At 39.1% G+C, this 13,870-nt stretch overlaps 1 protein-coding gene and 1 non-coding gene across 2 annotated transcripts in view; one reads left to right on the top strand and one right to left on the bottom strand.

Annotated features, from left to right (window-relative positions):
* Positions 1–13,870, bottom strand: part of TIAM1 (T cell lymphoma invasion and metastasis 1) — a 348,762-nt gene that overhangs the window by 207,152 nt on the left and 127,740 nt on the right. The window lies entirely within an intron of this gene.
* On the top strand, positions 9,751–9,869 carry LOC111728867. The gene has a single exon (XR_002775980.1). It is a non-coding gene; the product is annotated as a 5S ribosomal RNA (ribosomal RNA).

Genomic DNA, 13,870 nt, shown 5'->3' with positions numbered 1-13,870 from the left:
GAATGTGGCCCTCAGGCCATAGTTTGAGGATCCAGATCCAGTCTCCAAACACTCAAGACAGTGAACAGAAGAGAAAAATCTCTCCAGCAGATCCCAACACAACGGGCTTTTCTCTACTCTGTGCTCCACATATACTCCCCCTCCCGCCTTTATCGCACATTATCCTGAAGCTGGATTTTGCCCCTTGTCAGAAGCAACTCTAAGTTTGTCACACTAAGAAAGACAGAAAGCCACTGGGAAGACAGTTCTTCCCATGGCCTCATAGATGTTACTTAACGTACGCACGTCCTGAATTAAAGGAAACATGCTCCTCTGTTAGTAAAGAACGAAAACATGTCATCCTTGACCCGAGTTTGGGGGTCAATGTGCAATGAACACACTAGAGCGGCACCTTTGCTTCCTTTCTCAGCCTTCCATGCAGGCCACCCATCAGGAGAAAGTTCAATGTCATCCTCACGATGAGCATTGTGTAGCTATACCCTGTACACAGCCTTCCTTGACAATATCTGTACATTCTCCAGGAAGAGAGAGAGGCTAGTAAAAAAAGATGATGCTTCTGCGAAACTAGATTTGCAAAGGCAGAACAGTCATTATATTGAATTTAGGCCAAATAATAATCAAAATCGGAAAATGGTTTTTTTGTGTGCTTCTATTTATGACAATAACATTTCTAAGGTTAAAAATATAGATGATGCTTAGAGACTATTTTAAATACGTCACTGGAAATCTTGAACAGAAGTGTGCCAGGAATCAAATCTGTATCCCAAGGGAATACAAAGACGCTCATGAGAACCTGCACGGAAATGACTCAGGACTTCGGATTTGGAGGCACCCCAAAATATGGCTCCAGAGACCCAACTGTATTCCAAGGCAAGAAGGCAGGTAGGCAGGCGAGGAGGAAATAGAGAAGAAAAAAAGGAGGGAAAAAAGGAGAGAAGAGACAAAGTGTGTAACTCAGGCTGGTTCAGCGTTCGCCCCACCCCTCCTCCGCCCTGGTCCTTACAAAGAGACTTGACGGAATCTGGGGGTAATAAGTACCACAAACAGCAAATGGAGCACAGAATGCTGACTGACATCACTCTTCCAACTTCTAGGTCTGTCAGTAACCGCTAGATGTGAAATCAAGTTGCACTAAGTTCCTAGTCAACAGAATGCAACTGGACGCACAGGCAGACAGATCAAAAGAACATTTTCCAACTCGCTAGCTATCCATTTTAAATGTATTCTTTTTCTTTGTGAAGAAATCTCCATAGCAACTAAACCTGAATACCTTGGTAATCAACCTTAGCTTAACCCGTCCAATGAATTTGGCAAGCACGGTTTCTTCTTTCGAAAGGCATAGCACCCATCACGAAAATCTGACCAGCCTCTGGCCTTCTTCCTGGGGCCAGGGCACAGAGAACCAGGAGACATCACTTGTTTCTCAACAGAGGTGGCAACATTCCATTTCTTCACAGTTTTAGTAACTCCATCATTTGTCACACGGCAGCTGTAGATCAGCTCATTGTTCACATTATTTATACATCTCTCCTTGTGTGTGGGTATTTTCTGCATCCTCATGGGCCACTATATTTTACTCCCAATGACATCATTTGTCCTCTCTAAACTGCTTCTTGGACCACAAAGGAAGTCCTAAAGAATGCCAGATGCTAATTAATTTCCAATGAATCAATGTGCTGAAATCTAAAAATCACCTTCCCGTAAATGTCCACGGGAGGCTCACCTCGGTATTAGCAGACACTTCATGCAAAGATTTGTATTAAAAGAATTAATTTAAAAACACTTTCTCTGAATTCGAACTTAGTTATTTACATTACATTAAAGGGACTTGAACCAACCTGACGGTAAGCTGGCAAAAAAAATTCATCAATAATTTTAACTTCGTGGAAGAGTTTAAGGAAAAACATTTAAGACTGATATTAATAGCTCCTTACTTTGTTTCTTAGGCTCCATTCCTAAAAAACCTTTACTATTTCAAAATAATTCATTTTAAGCTTTCCAAATAACCTTTCCTAAAAATCCATGTGAACTGTTTCTGCAATTTGTTACTGTTTGTAGCTCAACAAATTACTCATTTGAGCTAAGCCATAGATATGCCATTTTTCATTAGAGTGCCACAGTGTGCCTTGATCTCAAATCCAAAATATTCCAATCCAAAATGATTCTGTAGGCTTCCTATCTGCTGCCAGGAGTTCGAAAAGCTAAAAATAAGAACCAAGTTTTCGCATCACAAGGCAGCACAGAGCATTTCAGGAAAGCACATAGGCTTCAAATAGATCCATGAACAGATCCCAAAAGCCAGCCTGAGGCTGATGAGTCCTTAGATCTGATCATCCCCACGATACTTTTATTATTTGTAAAGGCAAAAGGACATTAGATACATACTTATTAATATCATATTACCAGGAGAAAAAAAAACCTGTAAAATAGGGACTTGTAAACTATGCAGGAGGAAAAAAATAAAGCAAAACTACTAAAATACAAATATCTAGACTCTTCTATACCATAAAACTAAAGATACTAAATCAGTGTGTAAATATCAGACAAATTTATAGGGGTTCAGTTGGCAAAATCCAGAATACGAGAAACTGCAGGTCAAAGACTTAAGTCTCTTCGACAAGTAAAGTAAAAAGTAAAAAAAAAAAAAAAAAAGAGAGAACCTATTGATCATATGGGACTTAAGAAACATATCCACTGTTGCAACGTACGGGTGTTACTTGGATCATGGTTCAAAAAGATAAGTTGTTAAAAAAAAATACAAGACATGAGGGTAAATTTGAAACTGACTGGATATTTGGAAATATTAAGGAGTTATAGTCAAAAAGGATTTTTGTGTTCTTACCTTTTTCCAACATACACTGATATACTTACAGATGACATGATACAATGACCGAGATCTGCATCAAAACCATCCAGGATGGGGGTGTGTGTGTGTGTGTGTGTGTGTGTGTGTGTGCGCGCGCGCGCGCGCGCGCTGACTGTAGATGAAAGCAGATTGGCCATGGAATGATAATCTTTGAAGCCGGGTAATGAGTACAGAAGAGTTGTATGGGGGCATATTACACTATTTTCTCCACTTATAAATGCTTGAAATTGTCCATAATAGACAGGCTCTTAAAAAACTAGCACGTGTGAGAAATACTTTGGTCTGTACATGCAGAAAATGCCTCCCGGTGGCCTGAGGGTAGTGTGGCCTGAAGACATATTTTGTTTGGATTGTGGGGCTGTTTCTTTTCAATGTGTGTGTTTTGTTTTTTTTTTCCTTTTCGATCCAACATTTAAAACTAAGAAGACTTCACATAAAATCTGGATTTCCAACTTCTTCTGAAATATACAAAAATTTGGCAATTCTCGACCACAGCAACGAGCCCTGGAGTATGGCCTGCCACCACCCTTTGTCACCCTGGAATTCACTGACTGATACAGCCTCCTGGTCTGTGATCGTCTGAGTTTGGCCCCCCGTGAGCAGAGCTCTTGAGAGCAGCAGCACTGTGCCAACACAAGGGCCCATCTCCAGAATTAACATGCTTCTCTATCAGCCCAAACCGCTGGAGATTTGTTTTCTAACCAGTAACCAACAGTTCCTGACAACAACTTCAATACAAGTGCTTGGAGAGTTTTAGTTTATATTACACAAAACAATGATTGGAAACATATGGATAGTCAAGACGCTGCAAAAGAGAAGTCTGGAGTTATTGTAGTTGACTTGGCTTGGGCCTTCTGGCCGGCTCCGCTGACTTTCCTTATCATTCAGCAGCAGGACTGGTTCCTGTCTTGCTGCACAGACTCCCAGAATGCAAGACAGGAAAGGCAGCTGAGAGTTTGTTTAGTTCCTAACTTCCCCCTCATTTTGCAGCTGAGGGTCAGGCCAACAGAGGTTGAGTAATTCGCCCCACCATTTTCCAAGGGGTCATTAGAAGAAGGGATGGAAATGAAAAGGTAATATAAGAAGGAGTATTAATAGCCCCCCACACACACACACACACACCCCAGTTACTGGACAACGATTTGTTCCTGCCTGTTTTCAGTCCCTTCAAAATACTTTCCAGCATGACAATGGAACAAGTACATTTTCCTAGAAAAAAAGGTAGGCTTTAAACCTTGAATAGATCCAGAGGTTGAACCGCTTGGGTTCTGGCATTCCTGGTTAGCTGGCCACTCGATGTGGAAAGACTACTAACAGGATCTTCCAGCACCTGAGCAACCTCGTTCCTCACTCATAGTTAGCTGCTTTCTCATCAGGGAACAAGACAAATAATGCCAGTCCTTCCAACTCCTCGGATCCTCTGGAGACTCTTTCACATCCTAGGTTCTCGTCAGAGCTCTCAGATTCATTCACTCCGTAAACCCAGCTTCGCCAAGCTGTATCACAGAAAGTCCTCAAGGTCATGCAGTGACCACCATATTTTCAGATCCAGCCTTCTGTGAGCTTAGGTTCTTCCTAAAGTAAGCTTAGCCATTTAACAACACACTACTCTTGAAATTAATTTAACTGCAGACAAGTCAAAACAAGAAAATTTAAAACAACTCATGTGATGTATGAGATATGACTGTGGCACATAAGTAATGCTCCAGCTCTCCAACGGGGAGCTCTTTCATCCTCCAGTGACACTCCATAACCTGGCGCACCTCGTTCACATTCTTATAACTTCCAACATGACTAAAGTCAGCAGTTCTTTTCTCCCATTAAAAATGTAGGGAAACATAAGCTGGTTTAGTCATCCAAGGTTTAAAGGCACCACAGCAACCCCTGGCTGAGGTTCCTTAGTTTTCTTGGCATCTGGACTTGAAGAATACCTTCAGGACCAATTGTCAGTGGTTGTATTATATTAGTCTGATAAATGCATCGGTTATGACTCATCTTTTGCTCACCACTACTATAAGTTGAAAATTTTTTAACTGAATTTCCAGTATGAAATATGGAGGCTTAGGGGACTTAAGGGAGCATGTATGGCCAACATCTGCTCAGCCAGACCTTGAGAACCACTGAGAGCTATGTATGGGAGAACAAGCATGGAAATCAGTCTGCCAAGACAGGACAAAGTTAAACAGGGACAGTAGCCACAGAGATGAAGAGAAGGGATGAAGGGAAGTGAAGAGGAGGAGAGGGTCCTGAGAAACTAGGTGGCTAAAGATACCACAAACCAACATGGCATAAAGATGCCAGCCGACCTTTATTTTAATCACATAGTAAATATTTCTTGAGCATCTAACATGGGACAGGTACCGTGCAAAATGCTGATACGATAGGAAGAATGGAATAAGGAGGAAATATAGAAAGAAAAGAAGAATGGAGTTAGGAAATGTTTTTGTTTTTTTTGAAAGGGAGAAGTATAAATGAAAATCGTAAACTCATTCGGAGAGATGCTAAGTTTGAGGGGAAGTCTAATGGGCAGAAGGAACTTAGGATAATTCAAGAAAATGATCAGATTGAGACATTCATCTGTATAAATATACTTACTTCTTCCCATCTTTTAAAATAAAAATCTATTCTTTGGCCCTACAACCCAACGCAGTCATTGCCCACCCCATGCCCCCTGAAAGGCACAGTCTTAGAATTAACAGCTCCCTCTAGATGCTTCTTCACTTCTCACTCATGCTTCATTTTAACCAAGGTCACCAGACCACCACCACCCAGCAGTCACTCTGAAAGGTCTTCGCCCACACCTGAAACCATCAGCCATGCCCTTCTTCCAGGAAAGCCTCTTCCCTTGAATTCTGTATCCATGACAGAAAATTCTGTGTGAGCTTCAGGCCCAATTTAACCAGTGCTTGGCACTGTGAAGAACACCAACGCAGGGTGTACAATGAGTTCCCTCCAAGTGGCATGGCGAGTATGCAATGGGTAGGGTTGGCTCCCACAGATCATATACTGGGTGCGGGTAGGATGCTGGGTGCGGGTAGGAAGATGGGAAATGAACACTGAGTAGACAATCAAAAAACGTCTACTACAGGGTCTAAGTTTTCTCTCCTAGAGCTGTGACAATTCCTTCTCAAACTCCCCTTAGCTCTCCTCCTTTGTGCACTGTGTACAGCTGTGGACACAGAATATTCTCTATGCATACATCCAAATGGCCACTGGAGTTTTCTTCTTTTACCAAAATGATTATCATCTGGGGAACGTTTCTAAGTTCACACATACGCTCCATACCTCAAAACCAACAACTCTGATATACCCCCAAAACTGATCGAACTCAGGATAGAAGGCAGAGAGATGGACAAGAACAGGGGTCTGTGTATCTGGAAGCCCTCTAGGACATTCCGATCCAGTTCTGCATGTCCCACCCATCACTCTGTCTCTGTTAAGAAGCCCATTTTGTCAAAGCACCACTGGGCAGGAAGGAAAACATCGAGTTCTAAGCAGGGAGATATTTTTTCTCAAAGTAATATGGGACAAGATTTAAATCCTAGGATTTATTTCTTCAACTTCTGATACCAAAACTACAACCAGCCAACTGATAATTTTGAAATATGTTTATAAAAGAAAAACAAATATTCATTATTCCTCCGACCTTTAAATATATTTATGTGTCCTCCCCCACAACACACACACACACACACACACATACAAAGAAGATTAAAACTCCATTTTCAACCATTAAAAATGATGCTTGGCCTAAGTTTAAGTGGTATGGGGGAGTATGAAGAAATTTAGCAAGAAATGCCAGAGAAAGGGCAAAATTTCTCATCTTTAGAAAACCATGGTCTATACTTTATAACCAATGTGCCAGATATTTTAGTTTTTGACCTAGAACCAGAATTCAGTTTTCTCACAAGCAGAGAAATGTGCCCATATTTGAACTCTTAATTTTGGTGCTTGATTCTTTATATTCTTTACTACTAAATAATACTCGAGAAGCATCCAGTTTGGAGTTGAATTTAAACATTTCAGATAATAAAACATCAGAAAGTCAATGTTTAACAGAAAAAATGAATTCAGATTACCAAGAACGTACTAAAAATCACACACATATCATCATCATCTATATCTGGGTAATTCAGGTATTTGTGTGCAGAAATTATATATATATATATTGTATGTGTATGTATATGTATATATCTCCACTATACATTTATATAGTCAAAGAATTAAGAATGGGAAAAATCCATAGTATGAGCACGACTTTTATTGATGGATAAATAGGCAATTATCTGCCTTTCTTCATATTTTGGGTTTTTTTTTTTCAAACTTTCCACCATGATCACTCATTGATATAAAAGGAAAAAGTAACTTTCCTTTTATCCCATATATAAACATTTAGATTTTTTACGACATGCATTTATCACCTTATATCAAAAAAGCCAGTTGCACACACCCTCGGGCACCAAAATAACCCATACAGTAAAAAAAGAAAAGAAAATAGAAAAGGAGAGAAAAATTCAGCTTCTTTTCTAAATTAAAGCTGTTTACTAAGGAAAAAGAAAACAAAATCTTTTTATATCAATATTACTACCTATACTCTTCAAGTCGTTCAGCTTTATAATTTTTTATTTGGGTTTTTTAGCTCTCCTCTTCTCTATTTCCTTAAATGTAGAGCTTCATCAACCCAGCACACATGGACGTGCACACTTACCCATGCCTGCCAACACATGCACACGCATGCGTGCACGCATACCATCCCTAACACATGCATCTAAGTCTCTCACCATAACAGCAATCACCAAAAAAATGATTCTCCCCAAACCACCGATGCTCTCTTGGGATTCTGGGCTTCCTCTCCTGTACATGGGGTAACCAAGCCTCCAGTGGCATCCACTACTCTATTTCGTTTTTTCACGGGAAAGGCTGCGTTGTGTTTAAAGCAAACTCTTGATTATGCACACCAATGAAGGTGAACGCTGGAGCAGACACGTATTTGGCATAAGGTTTCCCCCTGACTGCATTTTGCTTAGACTACCATCAAAATTAGTTTGTGTTTCCCCAAACACACATGCAGCACAGAGAATACAAGAACTGGATGGATTTCTGGGTGATGGAGACACTGGCCGAAATGTAAAACAGGCCTCAGGTAACACAAAAAGAAAACGTTCCATGTTCGTAACCCCGAGAGCTATTTGTTTAAAAATAAATTTATGTCCAAATGTGTGCAAAAATAAATTTATGTCCAAATGTGTGCGCACCCATCTCTCACACAACTCCCATCTACATACTACATATCAACGTGGCCCGATTATCATGCCTAAATGCTGCACCATGCGCCATGATCAAATGGTATTAAAAGTGCAAAGGAACTCTGGAACACCTTCCGTATCTGTAATACCCCAGCTGAATGGTAAGTAATAGAGCTCCGATCCAGGAAGCACAAAATTTTGGCAACTCCTTCTCCTGTTTCTTAAAGTTGGGAAAAAAAATTTAATGTAGATATAAAAGATGGCTTTCTGTACCTCTTCTGTATGCCAGCGCTTCCGAGGGCAGAAGGAAGCAGGCTTGTCTCCCCTGTTTTTTTTCCCCCCACTAAGTTCAGCTGCTTCCCACAGTGGAGTTTCCTTTTAACCGTTTTGATTCTGCTCCTCTGACTACTCCACCTACTCAAAGTTTTCCTTATAATGCTGCTCAGGGAGCAAGTCCTCAAGTGCTGAGCTGCCCTGATGAACAAATAGTGAGTAGGACCAGAACATGAAGCTCCCTTAGCCCATGAATGGGTTCATTCAATTCTAGTAACCATACAGTGTTTTCTGACATGAACTGCTTCAAGTCCTACCTTTCCTGTTCTGCACATACACAGAATTCTCTTTTTTGTTTCTTTGTTTGTTTGTTTTCCTCAAACTCTGTGTAGGACATGATATTCTGCTTTTTATACGTTATGAAACAGTTTCTGCCTGCCATCCTGGGCTGCTGAGGTTATTCAGAGTTTGTACTGAACGTCCTACAGGTCTCCCACTCAGATATGATATCTAATTTCATAAACTGTCAGTAGGGCTAATTTAGGAACAAGAAAAAAGTAATTAAAGGCTGCAGAGGAAAGAAGAACGGCATAGATTAGCAAATACAAGAGGAGCCGAGCGGGCCAGGGAATCCAGAATTCTAATGGCCTCTGAACTGGCACAATCCCCAGACTGATACATCGCTGCCAATGGTGTCTAGGAAGCATTCCGTACCTTTATTTAAAAAAAAAAAAAAGCAACTTCCTTAAAAAACACACACACATACACATGCAAAAAATGTTTTATGTGATCTTGAGTTGGTTTCTCTTACTTACTGAGTCTTAGGTAACAGAGAAACTATATTCTCACATAAAAAGTGAGTGCTCCGTGTAAGTTATCATGCCACTTATTCTTAAGGTACTGAGACATTTGTAGTGTAAACTATAAACATTCTCCCAGTTATGTTCATTAATTAACATTCTTTTAGAATGTCTGACCAGCTTCCAGTCCAGCCTACATGTATCTTACGCTTTCCCAAAGACAGTTCACTTTTTCACCCTCAGGACTTTCAAACCGTTTTACTCTCGTCTTTAGTTGGCTTCCTCTGGTTCCTGAAATTCATCCTTCTCCCGCAACATGCTTTCAGCCGTACAATTTGACCAAGAAATTAACATTAATAATGAATAATTTCTGTTCCCAAAACACTATGCTGTGCCCTTAGCCAAAGAATCACCCAAGGCTGGACTTTAGGCAAGTTATATACAACTCTGAACTTGGCTCCAAATAGATAATAATAAAGGAGATGAGAAAACGTCAACACCAGCATATGTATGACTCGCTTCGGTAAGAATACATAGACAAAACCTATATTTAAAAGTCAGTTACGTCTACGGCCATGCAACCCTGAATGTGCTCGATCTCGTCTGATCTCGGAAGCTAAGCAGGGTCAGGCCTGATTAGTACTTAGATGGGAGACCACCTAGGAAGACCAGGTGCTGTAGGCGTGTAAAAAAAAAAAAAAAAAATAGTTGGTTACATGAGAACAGATGCATGCTCAACATCATTAGCCATTAGGGAAATGAAAATCAAACCATAATAAGATACATCTTCACACCCACTCAAGTGACTATAATCAAAAGACAGACAACAGCAAGTATTGGCAAGGACATAAAGAAATCGGAACCCTCATACGCCACTGGTGGAATGTAAAATGGTACGGCCGTTTTGGAAAACACTCTGGCAGTTCCTAAAAACAGTAAACCTTAAAGTTACCATATGATCTAGCAATTTCATGCCTAGGTAAATGATAACATATGTCCACACAAAAGTTTGTACATGAATGTGTCGTGGCAGCATTGTTTGTAATAGCCAAAGTGTGTAGAAATAACCCAAATGTCCATTAACTGATGAATGGATAAATAAAATATAATATACCCATATGACATAGTATTACTTTGCAATAAAAAGAAATGAAGTGCTGATACAGACCATGCCATAGATGAAACTTGAAAACATATGTTAAGTGAAAGAAGCCAGTCACAAAAGACCATATATTGTATGGTTCCATTTATATGAAATGTCCGGAACAGGCAAATATGGAGACAAAATAGGTTAATGGTTGCCTGGGGATGGAGACACGATGAGGAGAGTTGGAGGAAAATGAGGAGTGACTGGTAATAGGTACAGAGTTTCTTTTGTTCTAAAAACGATTGTAGGGATGGTTATAAAACTCTGAACGTACTAAACACTATTGAAGCATCCACTTTAAATGGATGAATTGTATGGTATGTGAGTAATAGCTCACTAGAGTTCTTTAAAGAAAAGTTCCATTAGAAGACAATCAATCCCACTACTAGTCATGATAAAAAGAAAAGGAATGTACTTGGTATCCTAGTTTTTCTAGTTCATTAAAATGTCGGTCAAAATCCTAAAATGAACACATATACAACTTTCATAAAGCAGCTGTACATTTAATTCAATACAACTTGCATTACACCAGATAGTTAAAACTGGGGCTTTGGAATCAGAACTAGGTTTGAATCCCAACCCCGCCACTCACAAGTTGAATGACCTTGGATGCCCCAGTGAACTTCTCTAATCCTCAGTTTCCCTATATATAAAATGAGAAAAATAATAGTGCCTCTCCCACTGGGTTGTTGTGAAAATAAAGAAAATAACTCTTATAAACTGATAAGCAAGTGCCTGGCACAGAGCAGCACTCCAATACTAACTTTATAAATATACAGATACAATCATACATAAAACTAACAGCAAAACCAACAAGTGCTTATGTGCGATATATCGAGCCTTTTGAGAGAACACAGAAAATGCAGGTCCCTTTTTCAATTATAATGCCAACCAGTGAAATAAAACACTATGTTAATCAATAAGTGTGATACACCACGTAAATAGATTTGTGTAGAAAGAGATACTTAAACTGAGTCAGGTGGAAATTCCCGAATTAAGAAAATGAAAAGGGAGAAAGAATGGAACAAAATGATAAGCAGCTCTCATAGGCAACGCTTTAGCTAGCTCTTATGCAAACACCACAAACCCATGAGGCTTGAAGTCTCAGCCCTCGTCAGTGCATTGTGTAGCTATATGAAAAACCACAAGGAAACATGGAAAACACCGCCTAAAATCACAGGGGACACAAAGCATGACTATGTGGGCTCACACCCTATTCAGTACCAACCTAAGGGCAGGAAGAAATGAACAGCAGGAAGATTGTTTTGACAAGGTCACACTGGCAAGTCAAACACATAAAGTCTCCAATCTCAACATTTCTGACCACTAGCTATCAGACTTCATTGTATCTCATTAAAGGCATTAAAGAATAAATTATTACGGACAGAGCTTGACAACCTCTTAGCAAGTCTTTGGTTTGTTTTTTCTCCAAAGACGAACTAACGCCAATAACACTGTTGGCTAAGGGTAGACAGTAAGAGGGATGGAGCGCACTGATGAGACCAAGTTGAACTATCCAGGATCTTTCTTTTCATACTATATAAAACTATTTCTTTTAAAAAGATTGTCAGTCAATTGGTGATATGTAAAATGATATAATAAAGGTCAAGTTATTTCCAGATGGTTTCACTGATGAAGTCTACCAAACCTTTAAAGAACTTATGCCAACCCATCACAAACTCTTGCAAAAAACTAAAAATGAAGAAATACTTCCAAACTCATTTTATGAGGCCAGAATTACCCTAATACCAAAGACAGACCAGGACTCTACAGGCAAAGAAAATTATAGGCCAATATCTTTGATGAAATAGATGTAAAAATCCTCAACAAAATACTAGCAAAGCAAATTCAATAGCACATTAAAAGGATCATAAAACATGATCAAATAAGATTTATCACTGGGATGTGAGGATAGTTCAATATATGTAAATCGATAAATGTGATACACCACATAAATAGAATGAAGGGGGGAAAAATCATCTCAATGGATGCAGAAAAAGAATTTGACAAAATTCAACATCCTTTCAGGATAAAAACTCTCAATAATTTAGGTATACAAGGGTTTGTGACAAGCCCACAGCTAACATCATTCTCAATGGTGAAAAACTGAAAGTTTTTTGTTTAAGACCGGGAGCAAGACAAGGATGTCCACCCTCACCACGTCCATTCAACATATTACGATAAGTCCTAGCCAGAGCTGGTAGGAAAGAAAAGAAATAAATAAATAGTATACATATTGGAAAGGAAGAAGTTAAATTGTCTCTGTTTATAGATGACATGATCTTATATAGAGAAAACCTTAAAGACTCCTAAAAAATTGTTATAACTACAAAGTGAATTAGGTAAAGTTACATGTTAAAAAATAAACGTACAAAACTCAGTTGCATTTCTATACACTAACACCAACTATTCAAAAAAGGAATTAAGAAAACAATTTCATTTACAATAGCATAAAAATGAATAAGATAGTTAGGAATAAATTTACCAAGCAGGTGAAAGAACTGTATGCTGAAAACTAGAAAACATTGATGGGATTAAAGAAAAAATAAAGGAAAAGATAACCTATGTTTATGGATGAGCAGAATTAATAGTTAAAATGTTCCATATTACCCAGAGTGATCTACAGATTGGATGCAATCTCTTTCAAAATTCCAATGGCATTGTTCACATAAATAGAAAAAAGAAACCTAAAATTTATGTGGAACCACGGAAGACCCCGAACAGCCAAAGCAATCTTGAGCAAGAAGAACAAAACTGGAGGCATCTTACTTCCTGATTTCAAAATACATCACAAAGCTACAGTAATCAAAACATTATGGTATGGACATAAAAACAGACATAGAGACCAATGGAACAGAATAAACCCCACGCACAGTCAATTAATTTCTGACAAACGGGCCAACAATATACAGTGGAGAAAGGATACTCTCTTCAACACAGCAGTCCCAATTATCCACAGGGGATACATTCCAAGACCGCCCGTAGATTACTGGAACCATGGATAGTATCCTATAAATACTGTGTTTTTTCCTATACATACGTACCTACGATAAGGTTTAATTTATAAATCAGACACAGTAAGAGATTAACATTAAGTAACAATAATAGAGAACAACTGTAATTATACTCTGTAAGAAGAGGTATATGAATATGGCATTATTAAATAAAATAATGAACATGAGCACCGCGCTACTGCGATAGTCAATCTGATAACCAAGAAGCTTACAAAGAGACTAACGGGAGGAGCATATACAGCGTGGAGATGCTGGACAAAGGGATGATTCACATGCCAGATGGGATGGAGGGAGATTTCATCACGCTACTCAGAAAGGCACGCAGTTTAAACTTCATGAATTGCTTATTTCCGAAATGTTCCATTTAATATTTTCAGACTGTGGTTGACCGTAGGTAACTGAAACAGCAAAAAGCAAAACCGTGGATAAGAGGGGGACTACTGGGATTGGTTTGGGAAAACTGAATATCCATATACAGAAGAATAAAACTGAACCTCTATCTCATACCATATATAAAAATCAAC

The sequence above is a fragment of the Pteropus vampyrus genome, unplaced genomic scaffold (genome assembly GCF_000151845.1).
Source record: "Pteropus vampyrus isolate Shadow unplaced genomic scaffold, Pvam_2.0 Scaffold233, whole genome shotgun sequence".
Taxonomy (NCBI): Eukaryota; Metazoa; Chordata; class Mammalia; order Chiroptera; family Pteropodidae; genus Pteropus; species Pteropus vampyrus.
Note: the sequence above shows the minus strand (reverse complement) of the source record. Positions and strands in the feature narration are given on the sequence as shown.